The 22,666-nt window shown below is 40.2% G+C and overlaps 1 protein-coding gene across 3 annotated transcripts in view; it reads right to left on the bottom strand.

The window, feature by feature from the left end:
* Window positions 1-20,002: 20,002 nt before the first annotated feature.
* The window catches only part of STRN (striatin, calmodulin binding protein), an 83,302-nt gene continuing 80,638 nt past the window's right edge, over window positions 20,003-22,666 (bottom strand). For all 3 annotated transcript variants that reach the window (XM_005886087.2, XM_014533237.1, XM_005886088.2), the window contains one exon: window positions 20,003-20,294. The gene's annotated coding sequence lies outside the window, so the exon portion shown is untranslated. The remainder of the gene's footprint in view (window positions 20,295-22,666) is intronic.

The raw sequence follows: 22,666 nt of genomic DNA, 5'->3' as shown, positions 1-22,666 counted from the left end.
AGAAAAATGTTCTTTGAAAAAAAGAAAAATGTTCTTTTGGAAAATAGTTTTGGAGTATAATTATTTTATAGGGGCCTTAGTACAAAAACCGTTTGTCATCAATAAGTAAATATTTCCCAAAATAATATACTTTTAATTACTCTGGTATCCGCTTTCATTCACAAAATTATCCCAGTTTGGGAAATAAATACAGTCACCCCAGTTATAGAAATTATAATTTTGAAGATAAATGGAACCTCCTCCAATGTCTCTATGTTTGTTGTCAATAACTGTTTGAGTGTGGAGGAAGGCATCCCCAGAAATGAGGTGCTCATGGCTACGGTGTCATTAGAATTGTCTATGTGGGTGTTCAAGTCACCAAAGATGGTGAGGGAACCCAGCTCTGGTAGGCTCAGCAAGTGAAAGAAGGTGACTGGGAGGTTGGGAGAAGGCAGCAGTGACAGGAGTGGAGGGCTGAGGCTAGAGCTCCAGGGAGCAGGGTGCTTTGAGGGAAGAAAAAAAGGAGCTTGGGAGAGCAATGGGGGCAAAGAGCAGACCTATCCCTTCCAGGCCTGAAGTCCAAGGGGTGAGAGAGCACAGCCCCCACTCAGGAAGGTGCCGAAGACAACCAGGCTTCAGGTAAGTGGAGGCAAGAAAGGGGTGAGGCTTCCGGGAGCTCACAGACAACAGAGAGCAGCTCCTCACAACGTGGTGGGAAGGCTGGGGTGGGAGTGGGGCTGGGTCAGGTCTGGTTTGCACAGAGCAGTTTAGAGATAAAGGTCCTACTGGTGATGGGTGACATGGAAGGCTTGGATATAAATGCCACCTTGCTCAACCTAAACTGTGCCCAACTCTGCTGGGGAGACACTGAAATCTTACACTAAAAGCCGAACCTTAGAGAAAACTCATGTCACACCCTCCAATGGCAAAAAGGGAACCCAGGCTGGAAGAAGGTTGTGTAGATATGACATGAAGGGACAGAACTGGAATTCAGGTCTCCTGTCTTTGAATCCACCGACTCACTAGATCGCCTTCTTGCAGAGCCTGAATGCCCCCCACTCTCTCCCGCATCCCATCCTACACACACCCTGGTTCTGCACATTCATGGGCTCTGGCCCAGCCTTTGCAGGGCTCCCTGGGTCCTACAGACTCAGAGCCAATCTCCTAAGGCAACTCTTTCAACTGTGGTCTCAGCAGAAAAGCTCTTCCATGCCTTCCCCCTCCCAGGCAACCAAACAAGCAGACCAGGAGCCTCGACTGCTCCAGCCTCTCTGGGTGCGGACAGTGCCTACACTCCATTCACGTCCGACCTCTCAGGAGTGAGGGCTCTCTGAAGGGTTTCTTTGCTAAAAGTTTTGCGACAAGGCTCTGCTAAAAGTCTGCAGCCACGCGGATAGGGTTCAGCTATTTCTTGTTTCTCTTTAAACCCTTTGAACAGGACGAAGTTCCACGAAGCAGGTCTGCCAGCAGCGGTCTCGGGGGATTGGCACGGGTTTATAAAGAGGACAGCGCTGCTGTAGCCAAGGATTTTCAGCCTCAAAGAGGAGTTTCCGAATAATAATGTCATTTTTCCAGTCACAATCGTAAGAAAAGTTCTCCCCTTAGATTACCAGCACATAAACGCAGCAAGTAGGAAATATGCTTGAGAGCATGAATTCAATTCTTTGGAAAGAGACATTTATTCAACTGATGCCTCTAAGGGATTCACAGTTCAGTAGGAAACCACACACAAATGAACAATTAAAATTGCATAATTAATATCACGGGATTATGCACAAAGTGTGTGACGGGTGACTGCCAACAACCTCATGAGAAATCAAATCACAGTAGTGCCTAAGAGTGAGTGTGCGCTGCACCCTGGGCATTGTTCTAAGGCAGTGGTCGGCAAACTCATTAGTCAACAGAGCCAAATATCAACAGTACAACTACTGAAATTTCTTTTGAGAGCCAAATTTTTTAAACTTAAACTATATAGGCAGGTACACTGTTATTAAGTTAATTAGGGTACTCCTAAGGCTTAGGAAGAGCCATACTCAAGGGGCCAAAGAGCCGCATGTGGCTCATGAGCCGCAGTTTGCCAACCACGGTTCTAAGGACTTCACACGTATTAACTCGCTTACCCCTACGGCAGTGGTTCTCAACCTTCCTAATGCCGCGACCCTTTAATACAGTTCCTCATGTTGTGGTGACCCAACCATAAAATTATTTTCGTTGCTACTTCATAACTGTAATTTTACTACTGTTATGAATCGTAATGTAAATATCTGATATGCAGGATGTATTTTCATTGTTACAAATTGAACATAATTAAAGCATAGTGATTAATCACAAAAACAATATGTAATTATATATGTGTTTTCCGATAGTCTTAGGCGACCCCTGTGAAAGGGTCGTTCAACCCCCAAAGGGGTCGCGACCCACAGGTTGAGAACTGCTGCCCTACGACTTGCTGAAAGAGGTACCATTATTATTTGCATTTTACGGAGCACGCAGCCGAGGCATGGAGATGTCAAGTAACTTGCCCAGGGTCATAGAGCTGGTAGAGGCAGATCTGGGCATTAAACAGAGGCAGTCTGACCCCAGAGTCAATATATACTCAGCCACTTTGCCTCTTAAAATGGTGGCATATGAAATAACCAAAGTGGCTGCATAGGAGGTTCTCTAAGCTTGACAACTTAAAATATATGTGTAATTCTGCAAAGCTGTATTCTCAGGATCTATTAAAGGTACAAGTCTACCAAATATGCAGTGCAAACTGCAATCCCCCCACCCCCATTACTCCTCCTAAGCCTGTGGACAGCTATACTGCCCTCACTTATGACAAATGAGGTGATTTTAATCTATAGCCTACAGTCCCTGTAGCTCCCTCATCCTCTTGTTAAACTCCTACTCATCCTTCAAGTCTCAATCCAAATGTCACCTCCTCTCCGAAGCCCTCCCTGAACCCCGATCCACCTATTTTCCAGTGATTTTTTTTAGTCCCTTTTCATAGGGGACACAATTCATACATGTCATCACATGACACAGAAAACAGGGGATGAGAACCAAGTCTAGTTCTGACTATGTCTAAGTCATTTGACAGTGCCAACCCCTAATACAATGGCACCGGTAGAATGGGAGACAGAGATGTTCCAGGAAGAGGGAAACAGGGTATGATGGCAAGAGAACGAGAGGGTCTCATCCATCCAGACTGCACCACGCTCTCAAACGCCCTCCTAAGGTCCAAAACTGTATGTTACAATCACTGTTTTCTAGAACCAGAATCCTCTTTGAGTATCTGCACAGGGTAACTCTGTTCCTCACCTTCTACTTCCATTTTTCCTACAGAAATAACAATTCCATTTTCTGTTGACCGTCGTGAGTTTCACTCAGCAAACATGTTTTAAGCACTTATGTGCCAGGCATTGGGATAGGCACTGGGGACAGAGATGAATAAGACCTGGTCCCTGCCCAAGGAGCTTAGAGACCAGTGTGGGAGAGAAACGCCTAACAGACAGCATCTGACTATCAGGTGACAGGCAAGCTTGGGGAGCCTTCCTGGGCTGGCTTTTGTCCTTTTTAGCCAGATGCAGAAAGAGGGAGAAGGTGTCCCAGCAGAGCGAATGATGGGAGCCAAGGCAAGGAAGCACGAAACAGGGAGACAGACAGAAGGACAGCTTAAAGCTCGAGGCAGGCGCGTCAGGAAATGAAGCTGGAGGAGGGGCAGGGGCCAGGCCATGGAAGGTTGTGTTGGTTCAAGTAACAGCAACTCAATTCACAGTAGCTCAAGCAAAAGGGGAATTTTTGGACAGAAACTGGAGTAGCTCATGAACTCCAAGGTCAGGGAAACGGGAGAATCTGCTAACCCCCTCACGCTACTCTCCTCCAGAATGATCTTCCTCTGGGAATTGTTGAACAGAACCACCCATTAGAGGGAACCAAGCAAGACTTCCCACCCAGTAAAGACTGACCCCACGACACAGCCTCCTTCCGCAGGGCCACCAACAAACCACATAGTTCTTGCAAAGAATAACCTTTTGAAATTCCTTGAAGCATCAAGCTGTCTTAAATGCTGACAGATGCATGGCCACAAGTCCCTGAGTTTAGAAAACCAGATGCAGGCTGACGAATAGTCTTCCTCTGTTTTGCTTAGAAGCTTTACCCAACAAAACCAATGACTGTCTCTCTCAGACTCCCTTCCAGTTCTCTTGCCTCAATGGCTACAAGATGCTACTTGTTTACAGGCAATTAGTGGTTGAAAACTGTGAAGGCGTTCAGGGAGGCTTAGGTGCTGATCTGGGATCCATTTCTGTTTTTAGTATGAAGGTCTGGCTGAGGATAGTAAATGTACTATTTTGATAACCATCCACATTGAAAACAAATAAGGCTAAAACACCATGATTTCAATGCAGGCTTTGCTCATTTTCCTTCTCTCTCTCTCTCTCTCTCTCTCTCTCTAGCAAACAAGCTGCCCAAGTAAGCAAATGCTATACTCGGCTTGGCAGCTGAGACTTTCTTATAAAAAAGCACACAATTCCAGCTGAATGGCTCCTTTCTGTGACTCCTCTGTTTCACACTTCCTTGAGGTGAGCAGGGTGTATTCAGGTTAATGGCAAATGGGAATCTGGGTTCTCAACAAAGAGCCTTTACATGACTGCCCAGGGCACAGAAACCGGGAGGGTCTGGAAGCCATGGAAACCGTGTAAACACCAAAACAAGACCCCAAATCATTGTAATTTTTGTTGGTCTGACATCCCCAAGGCATCGGTAAACCTGCATCTTGATATTATGATATTGATTTCCCCCCCAATTATCTCAGTCCTCCACAAGTTCTCCCCGCAATTGGAGTGAAAGGGAGTTTCTTTCCAATCTCAATAGAGGGTGTTGTGTGGCATTTTAAAGCCAAAGACGGAACAGGGACAAGTCGAAGGTTATAAACCACTGTGGTAATGACCGTCTAAGATACACACCAAGCAAAATAAATGAGCAGATGAAGTTTTCTGAAGGGCAAAGTAGCAGTGTCACTCGGATTTCTCCCGAGAGAATACTCTCTTTGAACTGGGGCACTACTGCAGGGTGGAAACTCAGGGGATCTTTCCAGCTCCTGTGACCTCAATGAAAGGTCTGGAACACCCCCAGGCCTGTCTCTCCCTACAGAGAGGGGGCATTCTCCTGGGGTGGAAAAATCAGCCCTTTCATGCTGGCGCCCTTCTGATCCCGGACAGTTAGCAAAGATCTCTGGAAACATAATACTGGGGGAGCCATGGCAACCTCAAGGGGAGTTGGCCACATGGGCAGCTAGACTGTCCTGGCAGGACTGCAGGCTTGTTCATGGGCAGATCTGGGACGTCCCTCGGAAATACCCCCACTCCCTGAATACCTGGGCCTGCACTATGCCAGTGAGGGCGGGCCAACACCACTAATTAATTCTTGTTCACAGGACTTCGTTTGCACCCCCAGGCTGGGGAGGGAAATTCTAACGACAAGAATAAGACCAATCAGACATCCGTTATGAAGTCCCAAAGTGCCCCGCACCACTTTGCCATGCCATTCAAGACACACAAAACTCACGTTGCCGAAGAAATGTGCACTTGGAAGCCCTTCTCCCACACTTCGTTTGGGAGGCATTGGTCTTGAGTGACAATCATAATTGGGAGTTGGCTATGGGATGAACATGTATATCTTCATAGTTGATTACATCCTCCATTAGTATTCCGTTTCCCAAATGAAGGTCGTGAGACTCAGAGAGGTTAAGGAATAGGCCAAGGACACATGATCCTGGTCTGCTGACTCCAGCCTTCCTGCCCTCTTACTTACAGAACGGCCGCCTGGCCTGTTTTCTCCTCTCTCTTCACCTGTGAGTCATCACTTTCCCCGCAGCTGTTTCCCTCTTCCGCCCTCCAAGGCCCATCTTTTCGGCTCCCCGCATTTTGTGCCTGTGTTTTCCCCTATTTTCTACCCTGCAGCATGGAATCCAGGATCTTGGAAAGTTACTCGGAAGTGCTCAGGTGCTTTTTGGACCTCTCTGGGCAGCCGAGGGGTGAAAACTCGAGTCCCAATGCGGAACTTTTTCTATTTTAAAGAGAAGTTAATGAATTGTTTGGGCTTTCAACACAATGTTCAAGGGACTCTGAACATTTACAACTAAGCGTTTTTAGAAACAAGTTGCTCTAGAAAATTGTCTTTGACCAAACTCCACGTCTAGCTCGGGATAATTACCTTGAGTGAAAGCCGTTTCAGGTCTGTTACGGGCACTCTCCACGCCAGACTCCAAGGCAGAGGCCTTGTCTGTATCTGCTTCCGTCCTAACGGGGTGGCCCCTGTGGGGAAATGTCAACCATAGTCCTCAAACTGAGGCGGGGAAAGGAACGCCTCTATTCAGGGGAAGTTTGCAAACCGGAAAACTGCAAGTGGGCTCCTGTGAGATAAAGGGGAGGCGGCTTTTTATAAAGCCCCACCGCCACCCTGGTTCCCGATTGGTCCATTTTTATGTAAATGAGGGCTCCAAATCATACAGTTCTGATTGGTCCAAATAGCACAGTCCTGACTGGTCAGAATCGTGCATTCTGATTGGCCCTTCCCGAGCTGCTCTGATTGGCCTGATGCAAATGAGACTACAGCTAAGCCGTTCTGATTAGAAGGGGCCGGTCCCAGTCCATTGGTTAGAGAGGATACCGGGAACTCCCTTAGAAGGGCTGACTCAGAAGCCGGAGCACAGTGCCCAAGGCTGGTAGCTCTCAGTCTGCGGCTTTTCCCTGAAGTGCAGGGTGTGTGAGAGGCCTCTGTCAGCACTGGCTGCTGGGCCGATTATGAATCTGTGCTCAGGTATCCGGGAGGAGACCTCCTTGTCAGATATATTCCTTCTCGAATTTCAGAGGTCCTGCCGTGGCACTCTGGCAACCTTGCCACCTTCACACAGGCCGCGTGGGCGAGGCCCAGCTGCAGGTAATGACCAAAGTCTTGTTGGAATGTCCCCAGATGATCCAAAGATCAAAGCAAGATAGGCAGTTTCGGAGGAGCTGTCACAAGGCCACCTTCCTTCACCTCTCGATCTCCTACGAGGTGTCCACAAAACATTCATTTTAGCCTCCACATTCACAGTGCCGAGTCCTGCCCCGGCTGCAAGTGATCTGCCAGAAATTGGGGAACTTTTTCATACGAAGGAGCAAAGTGCAGAAAAAAAGAATTCTCTCTTCAGATCTATGAATGTTTACAATTAATTACACTGCCTTCACCCCAGTGCCACCCTGAAAGCCTTTGGCCTGGGATGGTGGATAGGTGTTGCCTGGGCAGATCAGCTGGTAGTGACTGCCTGAAGAAGCATATGAAAATTCGGAGGCCCTCAAAGAGATGCTAAAATCAATTTGTGCTGTCTGACAAGGCCCTGAAGAAGCATATGAAAATTCGGAGGCCCTCAAAGAAAGAGATGCTAAAATCAATTTGTGATGTCTGACAAGGAGAGGAAGGGAGGGGCAGTGTCAGTTCTCCTAGTTGGTATTTACCCACCTCTCTGGTTTAAGGAGCAAGGCTGCATCTTGAAAAGCACACTTGGGGAATCAAAATGGAGCTTTCTTAGCTTTTCTTCATGAATATGGCATTGCCTATAAGTTTACTTAAATAAATCTATTTTCTAAGAAAAAAAATAGGACTGGAGAATATTAGTTTTACTTTCATTTGACTCCCTTTTTAAGGAGGTTTCTAAATAAATCACCTGGAAACATTCAGGCCATGCATGCTTCTAAACAAGGAGGTCTTTGTAGTGTGTTGCTTTTGATTGCTGGGTCCAGAACTCTCCAGTGAAGTTTCTCACTGTGGGCGAGGCACTGTTAGCAGCTGCCCTAGGTTGGCAGGGGTGGGAATGAGGAAAAACGGAGTGGAGAAATTGGCCTTTCTGAGGGGCTTTTTTGTGTCTGCCACTATCTTTGGGGGACTTAATTGGGATAACAGATGTGAAGACACAATTTTTAGAGAGAAAAATAGAGACTCAGAGAGGTTAAGTAACTTGTCCCAGGGTCAAACATCTGATATACTAGTATAGGTAGGTTTAAACCCAAGTCTGTCTCAGAAAAAAAATTTACTTAAATAAATACAATATAATTTAAGTAAATACAACAAAATTATGCACCAATATTTGGGGGGTGGGGGGAAACAACAGTTATTTAAGGTGTGTTCCTCATAGAAGAAAACAGAAAGCCAATAAGCTAAAAAGCCATCAAACATTAAGTTAAGCTACAGAAAACGTTCAACTTTATAAATTCTGAATCACATCGAGTAAAGAAGAAAGGATGTCTAAAACATGAAGACAGAAATATAGAAACAATACTGTTGTAGAAGTTTCAAGTATATATAGAAACTTCCCAAATACTAGGTAAGAACAACTTTCCTAGAACCAAGAAATCCTGTGCCTTTTCCTCACAGATAAACACATTAGGTCTTACTTGATTTTTGGAATTAGATCAGCCACCAGCAAGTAGAAAAGTAGTATTTCTCCTTACCAGAGACCTATTTTCTTTTTTTAAAATTAAATATTTATTGTTGAAAGTATTATATATGTCCCCCATTCCCTCCACGCCCACCCCAGGCCTTCACCACCCTATTGTCTGTGTCCATGGGTTATGCAAATATGCATACAAGTTCTTTGGTGGATCTCTTTCCACTCACCCACCCTCCCCTGCATTCTCTCTGAGATTCAGCAGTCTGTTCTATTTTGTCATTTTTCCTGGGTGTGAGGAGGTGTTGCAAGTCCCCTCCTTGACCCATTCAGGCAGGAGCTTGTTCAAAATACTTTCCCACCAATATATTTTCAATAGATTTGGGGCAGTTTTTCGTTCACAACAAAACTGAGCAGAGGGAATAAGTAATTTCCCATATACCCCTTGTCCAACCCCCAGGCTCCCCCACTATCAACATCTCAGACCAGAGCAGTACATTTATTACAACTGATGAACATATATTGGCACATCATTATTACCCAAAGCCCATAGTTGTTTTTTTAAAAATATATTTTATTGATTTTTTTTTTACAGAGAGGAAGGGAGAGGGATAGAGAGTTAGAAACATGGATGAGAGAGAAACATCGATCAGCTACCTCCTGCACACTCCCCACTGGGGATGTGCCTGCAACCAAGGTACATGCCCCTGACCGGAATCGAACCTGGGACCCCTCAGTCCGCAGGCTGAAGCTCTATCCACTGAGCCAAACCAGCCAGGGCAAAGCCCATAGTTTTCATTAGGATTCACCCTTGGGGTTCACCCATATGTTCTATGGGTTTGGACAAATGTATGACAGGTATCCACCACTGTAATATCATACAAAGAGTTTCACTGTTCTAAAATTCCTCTTTGCTCTGCCTATCCACCACTTCCTCCCTGCTAATCCCTGGAAACCACTGGCTTGGTAGTTTCCAGTATGTCATACAGTTATCGAATCATACCATATTGTAGTCTTTTCAGATTGGTTTTTCACTTAGTATCATGCATTTAAGTTATCACCATGTCTTTTCATGCCTCTTTTTAGTGTTGAAAAATATTACATTGACTGGATGTACCACAGTTTATCTGTTCACTTACAGACGGACATCCTGGATGCTTACGAGTGTTGGCAGTTATGAATAAAACTTCTGTAAACATCCTTGTGCAGGTTTTTGTGTGATTGTAAGTTTTCAACTCAGTTGTGTAAACACCAAGGAGCATAATTGCTAGATTGTATACTAAGCATAGGTTTGGTTTTCTAAGAAACTGCCAAACTGTCTTCCAAGGTGGCTGTACCATTTGCATTTCCACCAGCAATGAATGAATGTTACTGTTGCTCTACAGCCTAGCCCAGTGGTCCGCAAACTGCGGCTCGTGAGCCACATGCGGCTCTTTGGCCCCTTGAGTGTGGCTCTTCCACAAAATACCGACTTCTGCACATGGGCCACGAAGTTTCAATCGCACTGTACATGCGCGCCTGCACATGGTATTTTGTGGGAGAGCCACACTCAAGGGGCCAAAGAGCCGCATGTGGCTCGCGAGCTGCAGTTTGCGGACCACTGGCCTAGCCAAACAAAATACTTTTTCCTTTCTCATTTTCTTTTGATTCCTGGTTATTTAGAAGTGTTATTTGGTTTGCAAATACTTGGAAATTTTCCAGACATCTTTTATTGGCTTCTAAATTAATTTCACTAGTCAACGAACATACTTTGTGTGATTTGAATCCTTACAAATTTATTGAGACTTGTTTTATGGCCCATAATATGGTCTATCTTGGTAAATGTTCTTGGCACTTGAAAGAAAAAAAATATTCTGTTGTTGTTGGGTGGAATGTTCTATAAATGTGAATTAGGTCAAGTTGGTTGATAATGTTACCTAAGTCTTCTATATCCTGATTTTCTGTCTACTTGTTCTATCAGTTATTGACAAGGAGTGTTGAAATTCCAGCTATCATTGTAGAATTGCCTATTTCTCCCTTCATTCGATCAGTTTATTTAAAGGTCTGTTATTAGGTGCATAAACTTTTAGGATTATTTTCTCTTGATTAATTGACTTCCATTATGAAATGAACCTCTTTGTTCCTAGTAATCTTTTCTCTGAAATCTATTTTTTTTCTGATATTAATAGTCACTGAAACTTACTTTTGGTATGACATACCTTTTCTATCCTTTTACTTTTAACGTATTTGAGTCTGTTTAAAATGGTTATTTTGTATGCAGCATTTCGTGTGGATAAGGTCTCATTATTTGTACCCTAATCTGTCAAACTTGCATTTTAGTTATGGTATTTAGACAATTTACACTTAATGTTGTTACTTATATGGTTGGCATTAAATATACCATCTTGATATTTGTTTTCTATTTGCCATATCTGTTGTCTCCTTTCCCTTCTTGTTTCCTTTTGGATTAATTGGTTATTTTATTATTGTTCTATTTTGTATTCTTTGTTGTCTTATTAGCTATACTTTTAAGGAAGTGGCTTGTTTAGGTTTAATAGTATACATCTATAACTTATCACAGCCTATCTTTAAGTAAGATTATACTACTTCATATATAGTATAAAAACTTAACAGTATACTTCTATTTACCCTCTTCCAGTCTTTGTGTTATTGTTGTCATATATTTTACTTATACATTTGTTTTATAACCCTCTGTATAATATTGACAGCTTTAAACTGCCAATTATCACTTAGGGTGATTTTAAAAGTGATTTTTTCAGTTACTAGCTGATACTGATTCCATCTGTTATGAATTTCCTATGCCTGGAGGATATGCTTTAATATATCTAGTAGTCATGAATACTTTTGACTCTTGTATGTCTTTGCCTTTGTTTTTGAAGGATATTTCTGCTGGGTATAGAATTGCAAGTTGATGGGAATTTTATTTTATTTTCAGAAAAGAAAAGGATCTGTCAAACACTGGGGGAAAAGTTAAATTATTTTTGTGAGAGTCATTATATTTCTAGGGAAAATTGCTGGAATTAATGATAAAACTTAGTAAGTACATATAATAAATTCATTGTATTAAAGGTAAGTACACATAAAATAGGCTTTTTATTTATAAGAAGCTTTTAGAAATGGAAATGGATTTTAAAAATCCATTCACAATAATAACCCAAAGGGTAAGAAACAAGAATACATCTAATAAAAAAGCTGCATGATTTAAATGAGAAAAACTCTCAAAACTTACCGAAAATATAGACAAGATCTGAGCAAGTGGAAAAATGATACGATTTTTCTTAGTTCTTAGAAGACAATGTAAAATTTCCCAAAATTAACCTGTAAATTTCATGCAATTTCAACCCCTAATTGGATAAAATGTTCACAAAGTTTAAATACCTGAGAATAGCAAAGAAAGGAAGTAAAAAAACTTTTTAATTAAAAATAAACAAAACAAAAAAACAGCAGGCAGGAGTGTAGGGTGGGAAAAAGCTCTACCTGGCCATTTTATTAAGTCACTGTATACAAACATGTTATCAGTCACTGTAATTGAATCCATATGATATTGCCATATGTAAAGAGAACTGTAAGTGAAATCGTACATTGAGAAATCTCATTGTATGTGAAAATTTAATATATGACAAAGATGGCATTTTAATTCATTGGAAAAAGATAATTTATTTACTAAAGGGTGCTGAAACAACTGGCAAACCATTAGAAGAAAGTGGGATTCGTAGCTTGTATTCAATACAAAAACAAATTCCAAATGGAGTAAAGACAAATGTAAAACCACTAACAACAAAAACCAACAGTAAAATGCAGACGCCATTCTAGACTTGCCACCCAGGAGTGAAGACCTTAATCAATATAGAATACTTTGAAATTTTTATATATTCACAAATGTATACATTTTGTAAAATAATATAATATACTTGAATACAATAAAGTTTTGAATGGAAAGAGGAATTATAAATATGATTAACAGACAAATTATAGATTTTGGAGAAAAATTGCAAATATGAGTTTATATACAATATACAAAGAGCACTTACAATTTTTTAAAAAGTGCAAATATGGACAAAATATTAATAAAATGAAAAATAAAATGAATGGAAAAAATAAAAATTTTAATTGTGGCCTGACTGGCGTGACTCAGTGGTTGAGCATAAATCTATGAACCAGGAGGTCACAGTTTGATTCCCAATCAGGGGACATGTCTGGGTTGCGGGCTCAATCCCCAGTGTGAGGCATGCAGGAGGCAGCTGATCAATGATTCTCTCTCATAATTGATGTCTCTCTCTCTCTCTCTCCCTCCCTCCCTCCCTCCCTCTCTGAAATCAATAAAAGTATATTTTTTTTTTAAAAATTTAAGTGTGAATTAAAATATAAATATGTAATTCACCTTAAGAGTAAAATCTAAATGGCTACGTTTTCTAGGGAAAAAGTATTTATTAATGTGGTCTATAGGCAACTTATAATAGTTGGAAAAAATATTTGCAACCTAGAGTAGAATGTCTTAAAAAAAACAACAACAACAAAAAAAAACAAAGGGCACATGCCCTATGACACCATCCTATATAATAAAGAGGTAAAAAAAAAAAGAGTAGAAAGTCTTAATATATATAATATACACAGAGCTCCTACAAACTAGTTAAATAAAAAGCCAAACACAATAGGAACATGGACAAAAAATATGAATAAATGTAAAGGAAGAAGTAAAAATATAAATCTTTGTGATAGGAGGAATTCTAAAGAATGACCCCCAAGGTTTTTTGCCCCTGGTGTTACTCCCATGATGGTTACATTTACAGAGTAAAAAGATTCTGCAGATGTAATTAAGGTTACTAACCAGGTAACCATAACATACGGAAATTATCTGGGTGGGCCTAACCTAGTCACATGAGCCCTTAAAAAGGAAGCAGAGAATTTTCTCTGGCTGGTAGCATAAGAGATTACAGAGACTTAAGCACAAAAAGGGTCTAATGAATCCCTGATTGCTTTGAAGATGGAGGTGACCATGTGCAAGCACTGCAGAGCAACCTCTAGGAGCCGAGAACAATGCCTGGCGAACAGCCAGCAAGGAAACAGAGACCTCCATCCTACTACCACCCTGCATCCGATAACTGCAAGGAAATGAATTCTGCCAACAAAATGAATAAGCTTGGAAGTGAATTCTTCCCCCAGCCTTCAGTTAAAAGCCCCGCTGGCACACACCTTCGTTGCAGACTTATTTGGACACCAGAGCGCCCAATCAAGTGTGCTTGAAGTTCTAACCCATAGAACTATGAGATAATACATGGGTCCTGTTTTTAGCTGCTAAGTTTATGGTAATTTGTTGTGCAGCAATAGAACACTAATGCATTAGGTAATTTAATTATAGGTGAGATCCAAATGACCAAAGAACAAATGAAAAATTGTCCTGCTTTCTAGTTGTTAGGAAAATGCAAACAAAGTAACACTGGGAAATACCCACTGCCAGGCGTTTTTATTGTTGTTATTGTTTTTAATGATGCAATAGCTATTGCTAGTGGGTATAAAGGGTAAGACTATTTTTATACATATATAAATTGTTCCAGCCATTTTGTGAACCAATCTGCCAATGTGTATTAAAAATGGTTTAATTTATATATCTCTCAATCCAGCAATTCTACTCCAGGGAATCTGTTCCATAGGCGTGAAACCATCATGGTTGTGAATATGTGCTCAGGCAAAATTACCATAATCATAAAAATCTGGTAACAAAGTAAATACCCACTGATTATGGAAGAGGCTTAATACGTCATCATCATAAAATATTAAATGGCATTAAAAAAGAATGAAATAAGAGCTAAAGGTAGACTTGGAGGGATTTTCATCATATATTGTTGGATGAGAAAAGATGCAAATCCCATTTATCTAAAGCAAACTGACCCGCCAGAAAAACCTCATTTTATGCATAACATTGTATATGTATATTAAGAAATTTAAAAGCTATATATATAGACTTGTAAAATGCTCACAATACACATAAAAATTTTAAGTTGTAGAGTAATGGGTAGAAGACAAAACCCCATATGTAATATGTGTATACATATTTGTATGAACAAGAAAAATACATATATCAGGCCATTATTGAGAAGTGGGGATGAACTGGTATGGTGGGGTATTAGCTTTGCATTATGCACCTTATTTCATTTATTGCTTTTTTGTTTCTTTTAGTTGTATTATCGTTCTCTTAATTTGCATAATTCTTATAATCTGAGAAACATAAAATCATCTCCCTTCCCTGCTTTGTTTTTCCTCAGCACTTATCACTAATATTCTATTTATCTTACTTGTATTATTTATTGTTTCCCCCACTGTAATGTAAACTGTATCAGGTAAAGAATTTTGTTCACTGCTGAACACCATCACCTAGAACTATCTGGCATATCACAGGCACTCAAATATTGATGAAAACAGTGTTTTACATGTAACTTCTTTTTTAGGGCTACTCTTGATGTTCATTTAAACCTTATTGAAGAAACTGATATTCTAGAAGCTATCAAAAGTGTGACACAATCACATGCCAAGAATGTGAATTCAGGGAATGAATAATAATTATTGGATGCTTATTACTGCCTGACATTTTATCAGGTGCTTTATGTCTATTATCTCAAAGCAATATAACGAGGTGGCTCTGGAAGCCCCATTTTATAGATGAGAACCAACTTGGAAGAGTCAGCTTGTCTACGATCTCACAGACAATTAATGTCCTCTGTCCAGGCCCAAATCCTGTTCTTTCCTCTGTGCTGTGTTGATCTTCAAGGAATTATATTTTAACAATTAAAAAAGAGAAAATTTTACATACTATAAAGGTTTCATATTATTTTGAGATTTACTTAGTTGAATATTTCATACTCTTGGAATTCACTCCTCTATTGATGATTCTATTAAGAATTTAAGTCATTTGATTGTTAAATAGATATATCTACTCACCCTTGTTGATTATTTTATTCCTGAAGCAATTAAGCTGTTCAGCTCAAGGCCACAAGCCCCGTGGGCCCTGCTGGCCTGCAGCAGCAAACCAAGACAACACAGAACTATTCCTAAGAGGGCTCATAGACATTGAGATAATTACCATCAAAACTTCCAGACAATAAGCAGCCCTGAGAACATCCTGAGGGATTTGGTCCCAGATTCTTCAACTCCAAGGCAAGCTCCCGAGAGGAATGCCTTTCTTAACAAGCTTCACTGGAGGAGTTTTCTACCTCCTTGGAGAAAAAGAAGCCAGTCAGGAATAGCAGGGCCACCTGAGGGTCCCAGGGAAAGAGTGGTGGATCTGGTCTGGGCCAACAGTCAGGGTAGGCTGAAGTTCCAGGCTAGAGGAGCTCCTGTTAAGGGGTTCAAGGCCAACAGGTTGGTGTTGGGAAGGTTAGAGAAAGAAGGGACACCATAACAAGGCTTGGAGACACCTCCTGGTCCCCCCAGGCTTTGCTCTGTTCCAGTGCAGACAGAAAGAGCGTGCTGCCTGGGAACTGGTGCCACCCTCCAGGTGAGGGCCAAACCCCTCCTCACCTTAAAATATTCAGCCAGACCTCAATCTTAGAATCAGCTCCACAGACCTAAATACATTTGATATCACCTAAGGACTGGAAGGCATGATGTTTTTGACTTTGATGACCGGTATAGAGTTTTAGAAATGTGCTGATTACTCAACCAACCAATATTTGAGTACCTTCTATATAGTAAGGCATCAGGAGAGGTGCTAAGGGTAATATAAGAAAAATAAACATTGTCCCTGCCTCAAGGAGCTTCTAGAGACAGAAGCAAACAAATAATCGTTAACTGTTTTTGTTGTTGTTGTTAGGTCACCAACAGTACTTAATATGTAAAATCTGAGTTGAAGATAGGGTAGAATCAAGGAATTCAGAATAAAACTCATCACACTATGGGTTACCCATGCCTCAAAAAACCCCACAAGTTTTTAAATATGTAAAACAAACATATCTTTCTTGCCAATTTTGTACTCCCTAAATAATTTCTAAAATAAAACTTGTGTCTATTTGTAGAGGCAAGCTGTATATAACTTACATCCAGGGCACAGATCTGCCTGGATCTATCATCTCCCAAATTCAAAAATAAAATTATTTCTGCCTCCAGAAAGCAATGATGTTTCTAAAAAGAAAAAAAGTCTGCTTGCAAGCTTCATTTAAAAAAAAAAATTGGAATTAGGTATGTATTCCTAAGTATCCTACAGCAGTGAGAAATAGGAGCTTATTGTCTTGCTTGTTCAAAAGGCAGATGAAAGGAATAAGTGAAAGTCTGAATGTTTTAGTTGGGAGAAAGCCTGATTTCTCTGACTCTGAGATAGACAAGGAAATTATTTCACTGAAGAGCAAAGCTTTCACTCAAGTGAATTGAATGATAAATAGTATTTTGGTTAAACCTGCATACTTTTAAAATTTATTAATGGCAAACTGATTTTAACCTACCAGTCATTAGCTCTGAGGGGGACACTACTATTAACATTATTTACATCACATATATGCTGTATCTAAACATTCCACTCATTTTAACATGTAGCAAAAGCATAAGGCTCCATGTTTATCTGCAAGCTATGTACAGTACTATTGCTTTCCCTGTCAGCAAAATGCTGAGACATTTACCAAATATAAAAGCATTCCTACATAGCAGTTGCGTATTGGGGGCGGAGAGTGGAGGGCATCAGGAATGTTATTCATCAATGACTTAGACCATTGAGGTCTGTTTCTAAAATATACCTTGAATGAAATTATGCCATTAAAAGGCTATTCTGAAATATCTAGGCTCAAAAGTCTGTAGAAAAAGATGTAAATATATATTTTAAATACTTTCAAAACAGTCAAAATCATTAAAAACAGAACTGATTCCCCTGTCTTTTCATGAGATTATCACTTGGCCACATGAGGACATTTCTCACATGTCTAGTCCTCATTCAGACATGCACATGACACAGCATACCTGGGCCTGTTAATATAGCTTCCTAAAATAGAATAAAAGCTATGTTGTCTGACACTTTAGGGGGGGGGGGGGGGGTGGGGGGGGGGGGGGGGGGGAGTGGGGGGAGGGGGAGAGAGGAAGGGCTCCGAGGCATTTCTTAAAAACCTTTAGATTACAAGGACCAATGACAAGTCAGAATTGGATCCATTCACTTTTAGAGGTCAAAGGACCTCAGAGGTCAGCTTTCCAGGCCATGTAAAGAGAAAGGGAGCCAGTGAGGGGTGGACTCTTCCTTCCTGGTGTGGTACTTCTTTCCCCACACCCTCACCCAACTTATCCAGCGCCCAAGTAAACTGTTTCTATGATATTTCTTTTGCTCTATGGTAAACTCATCTTTTTAATGAAATATTTCTGCCTTGGTGCCCCTCCCAAAAGAATTGAACGTTAGCATACTTCAACACTGCAGTACATCTATATAGATAAAAGCCTAAGTGACCGTCAGGACCGGTCGACCGAACGACCAGTCGCTAGGATGACACGCTGACCACCATGGGGCAGATGCTTAATGCAGGAGCTGCCCCCTCGTGGTCACTGTGCTCCCACAGCCAACCTCCCAGGGTCAGAGGTCCAATCGGCCATGCTCAGGGCCGGCCAACGCACCTGGCCCAATCAGCCCAATCAGGACTGTGCGAGATGAGCCCTGATAGCTGGCCAGGCTGAGGGACCCCACCTGTGCACTAATTTGTGCACCAGTCATCTAGTCCTATATAAACTACAAGTATTTTTACAGCTCATGCTTAGCATTACATTTTGCTTTCCGTGCAGTTTTTAATTAAAGGAAGTTTTTCAGTTTGGGAATTCTCATTAATGGGTGATGGGTTTCCTTACCATTACCCTTAATATGATGTTACTATTATATGAGGTAATTAAAATTCTTTGGTTTGAGGTCATAGATTGGAAACCTGGTACATGCATTGGATCTTACGAGGGCATGAAGAACTTCGGCACATGAATTAATAAATACTAACTCTAGTACTCCAAGCGCTATTTAACAGATGTTTTACTGTGGGCTCCCCTTCACATCACTGGATTAATTGTCTCTTTAAAGAGGCACACAGGAAAAGTAAATGTGGTGCTAGCATCTGGACAGTCTTCATGTAAGGTGAGGTGCTAAATTACCAAGGACAAGAGAATTTTCTATGAAACAGCCCCTTCTTATTAGTAAGAATATGGCAGATTTTGTTCACCCAAATAGTCAGATCCATCTTCAAGTCTGACCATTACCTTTAGTCTAATAACAACTAGGAATAAGATAGGGGTTAGGATTTTGCAGGATCTAAGTGAAATTCAAAATGAGTCATTTTTTCATTTGATGGATTTTGGATTCTGTTTGATTTTGAAAGTATACAAAATATACTAAGTATTTTGCATTCCAGAAAATACTGATTCAAATTTTCAGAGTTGTATGTGAGTGCTCCTCCATAGAATTGGAGTATCCCAATCAATGAAAACAAAGTGTAACTGAGGAATAACAAGTGGAGGGATGCTTCATGGTTATAGTGATGGTGGAAAGCCTGCTGCCAGGCTTCCAGGTATTCCTAGGGAATACCCCAAGTGCCATGACAACTCTGGGACCCTGCAAAACCTCAGTGCTGGTCTTGGGAAACCCAATGCAAGTCAGAATATTACTCTGAACCTGGGCTGATCCCAGGGGTCCATCAGTCGGTGAAAAACTTGACCTTCTGAACTAGATCACTCGAAAATAACTCCAAGCAAATCATGTTCATTAAAAGGAACGAAAGGGCCCTAACCGGTTTGGCTCAGTAGATAGAGCATCGGCCTGTGGACTGAAAGGTCCCAGGTTCGATTCCGGTCAAGGGCATGTACCTTGGTTGCAGGCACATCCCCAGTAGGGGTTGTGCAGGAGGCAGCTGATCAATGTTTCTCTCTCATCAATGTTTCTAACTCTCTATCCCTCTCCCTTCCTCTCTGTAAAAAATCAATAAAATATATTTAAAAAAAAAAAGGAACGAAAGGAAAAAAAAGGGGGGACATTTCTGACACTACTGAAAAAATGTGTACATACAAAAGGATTTAATACTCATTACTACAGCTGCATAGAAAACATCAAAGAATGGTGGATAGTTTCAAGGACATCAGAAGGATACAGTATCTCTTCCATATAGTATTGTGACTCCAGATTGGAACAAAGAGATTGTGAGTTCTGGGCAGGCAAAGCCCTTGAAAAATAATGTTGATATGAAGGCACAAGAGAAAGGACAAGGCTAATGCTTGTGTGATAAGTAGCCAAACAAGGAAAAAATAAAAACACATGAAATTTATATATATTTATATGTATAATTTTTAAAAATTATGTAACTAAACACTTGAAAAAAATAAACCTGTGGCCCTGAAAAGTACCAATGATCCAATCTTATGGGGTATTTTAATTTTACTGGTTTTCCTAAGGTCCAAACTCTCTATAATAATAAACTTCTCCACCGTACTCACAATTAATAATTAAGGTTGGTTCATTATTTTGGATTCACGTCTACTTTGTCTAATAACCTTTTATTTCTCTGTACCCCTCATCTACCACCCCAAAATAACAAAATCAGGTTGTATTAAAGTATTTTAACTGCAAATCCATTATATTTCAAATCTGACAATTATTTCAATTCATGACACCTATAGCACATTATCTATATTTGTACACTTTATTTAAAAACAATAATACACTTAGAGCCACCAGAAAAGGATATCTCAATTAGCTTATCTATACCCTGAATTTACAAAAGAAACTTCTTGCACCACAAAAATTAGCATTTGGATTAATTTACATTAATTGATATTATAACTAATTTTTAAAATACCTGAAGATCAAACAATTTGTCCCAGGGCTCACCAGTTGAGGGGTGTAGGGTGTGGAGAAAAGGAGTGACTTAGGAATCTGAACTGATGATGCCCCGAGGTCAGCTCTAGTAAACTGTAGTTGAGGAAACATAAAATAACCAATAAACTTCAAGATTACAAAGAAGTGGTTCCTCCTAAAAACAGATATTAGATCATATAGTTGGGATGGATGTAGGGGATAACTCTTAATCTGGATTGGAAAAAAGTGTGTGGAGAAGGTGTGTGTGTGTGTGTGTGTGTGTGTGTGTGTGTGTGTGTGTGTGTGGTGGGGGGGGGGGAGGAGGAGTGTTGCGGGAGGGGGGAGGGGTATTAGTTTTTCACAAGAGGCAAACTTCGCCAAACAATGAGAAGAAAGTCGGGAGGGAGGTATGTGATACACTGAAGACTTTCTGATCGCTGATAACACCAAATTTAGCAGCTCTCTACAAGTCAACTAAAATACCGTTCTCTGAGACATTTTCAGAGAGGAGCTAACAAACAACCAGGGGGAAAAAAACCATTCTACATAAACAAGGCACTCACTGGTTCACAGCCTGTTAAAAACCCAGGCAGACATTACAGTTAATAAAGTCAACTTTCTAATTTGCATCAGAGGGATGACAAGCATGTGGTCAAATTAAATCAAGTCAAAGCTTGATTAGCAAAGATCCAGAAAATGCTGGCCCCTAAGCACTACCTTCAGTAATACTGCTAGGATAAGTAAATGGGGACTAGGGATCTATGTTTGGCCTAATATTTGCATTTTTAAGTATTAAAAAAAGTGATGTAATTTGTTAAATATTTTGTCAACCTTCTGTCCCTTACACTGACATGGAGACCCAGTTGGATAATGAATATGGCCAATTAAAAAGCCTTCAGTGACAGAAGTGAAAATTACTAGTCATTTACCAATGACCTGTCTTCTGGTTTTAAACACAGCTGTTAAGTCTTTGGGACCTTCCCCTAAAACCAACTTTGGGAATTGATATATTTCACAAAATATACATATAATTTATGTCAGCAACTACTTTTGTACAACCTGAATCCCAGTGTCAAACACTAAAGATCTGCAATGATATAAATAATTAAATGAGTAACATAGTAATGGAGGCAACTGCTAAGTAAATAAAATTAATGATCATGTACTTAATAGCTTTGAAATAGCTTTCAAAGAACAAAGAAAGCTGAAGAAAATTATACTTAGATATCTCTCTCTCTCTCCAGTTTGGCTCTTGGTTGAAAACATCACACAGACATACACACTAACCAGAGATTAGCTATCTAGACTCACTATCAACATTGATGATAAAATTTAAGCAGTTCTTTCAAAAGAAAACCAAAATTAAAACTAAGTCTTTCAATCTGATTTGTGACATCTTAGTTCAATATAACTTAAATGACAAAGCCTGAGAAAAGCACCAACACAGCTTTTTCAGTTGTACCCAGCCATCATTTCATATGTCATAAAGATTTGCTTTAGTTAAAATGGCAGCAATGACAGAGGTAGATATGACAGATGCCATCTAAATACTATTCTTAGGTGGAATTTTAACTAGTTCAAAGTGTTTAATCTAAAAATAATTTTTACTAGTTGAATCTCTTCATTACATAAGAATTTCATGACATGCTCTTGTGTAAGGGGAAATACATGAAGTACTAAAAAAGGTGACCTTTAAAAATTACATTTACTTAGCCAACATTAATGAGATCCCATAATTTTGGTGAACCAGTAACTTATCCTTTTACCTGAACTTGACTATAATTAAATAAGAGTTATTTTCTTCTCTTCTGAAATTTTTAGGAATTCACATTCCAAATTCTTGGAAGGATAAATGGTACTCAGAAGAGCACAAAGACAGCACATGAAATGTCCCCTGAAGTCCTAGAAGTTGAGCAGATACATTAAAAAGACATTGATGGTCACAAATCAGGACCTTCACAGATTGGCTCACGCATGTGAGCACATACACACACACACACACACACACACACACACACACACACACTTTCTCTCTCACTCTTCCCCTTTCCCCCCAAAACTCAATCCTCATCCTCACTGTAAGGCTGCATTTGTATTTTTTTTTAAAGGCACCTCTCATTCTCTAGCTATTGCCTTCTTGATGATATCTGTTTTGTTAAAAATCCTGAATGTTCAATGGAAATAGTTCAGTACTGAGAATGGAATATTTTTCAATTCACATTTAAATAGCCAAGTTTTCTTACATTCAGATTTTAATAAACTAGAACAACAATCTTTAAAACAAGCATGCTAGCCTATAATGAATATAGTATTTACAGTAATTTAAACATTTAGAACTATATATTATACTGCAAAAGCAAACAGCACAACACTCATCATACTCATCATTACCTGCTGTGTACACCACCTCCAAAAATGAAAATACAAAACAGTAAAATGCACCTATGGTTTTATATATATATATATGTATATATATATATAGTCTA

Source organism: Myotis brandtii, unplaced genomic scaffold (assembly GCF_000412655.1).
Source record: "Myotis brandtii unplaced genomic scaffold, ASM41265v1 scaffold958, whole genome shotgun sequence".
In the NCBI taxonomy this organism is placed as follows: domain Eukaryota; kingdom Metazoa; phylum Chordata; class Mammalia; order Chiroptera; family Vespertilionidae; genus Myotis; species Myotis brandtii.
This window is presented reverse-complemented; position numbering and strand designations above follow the sequence as displayed.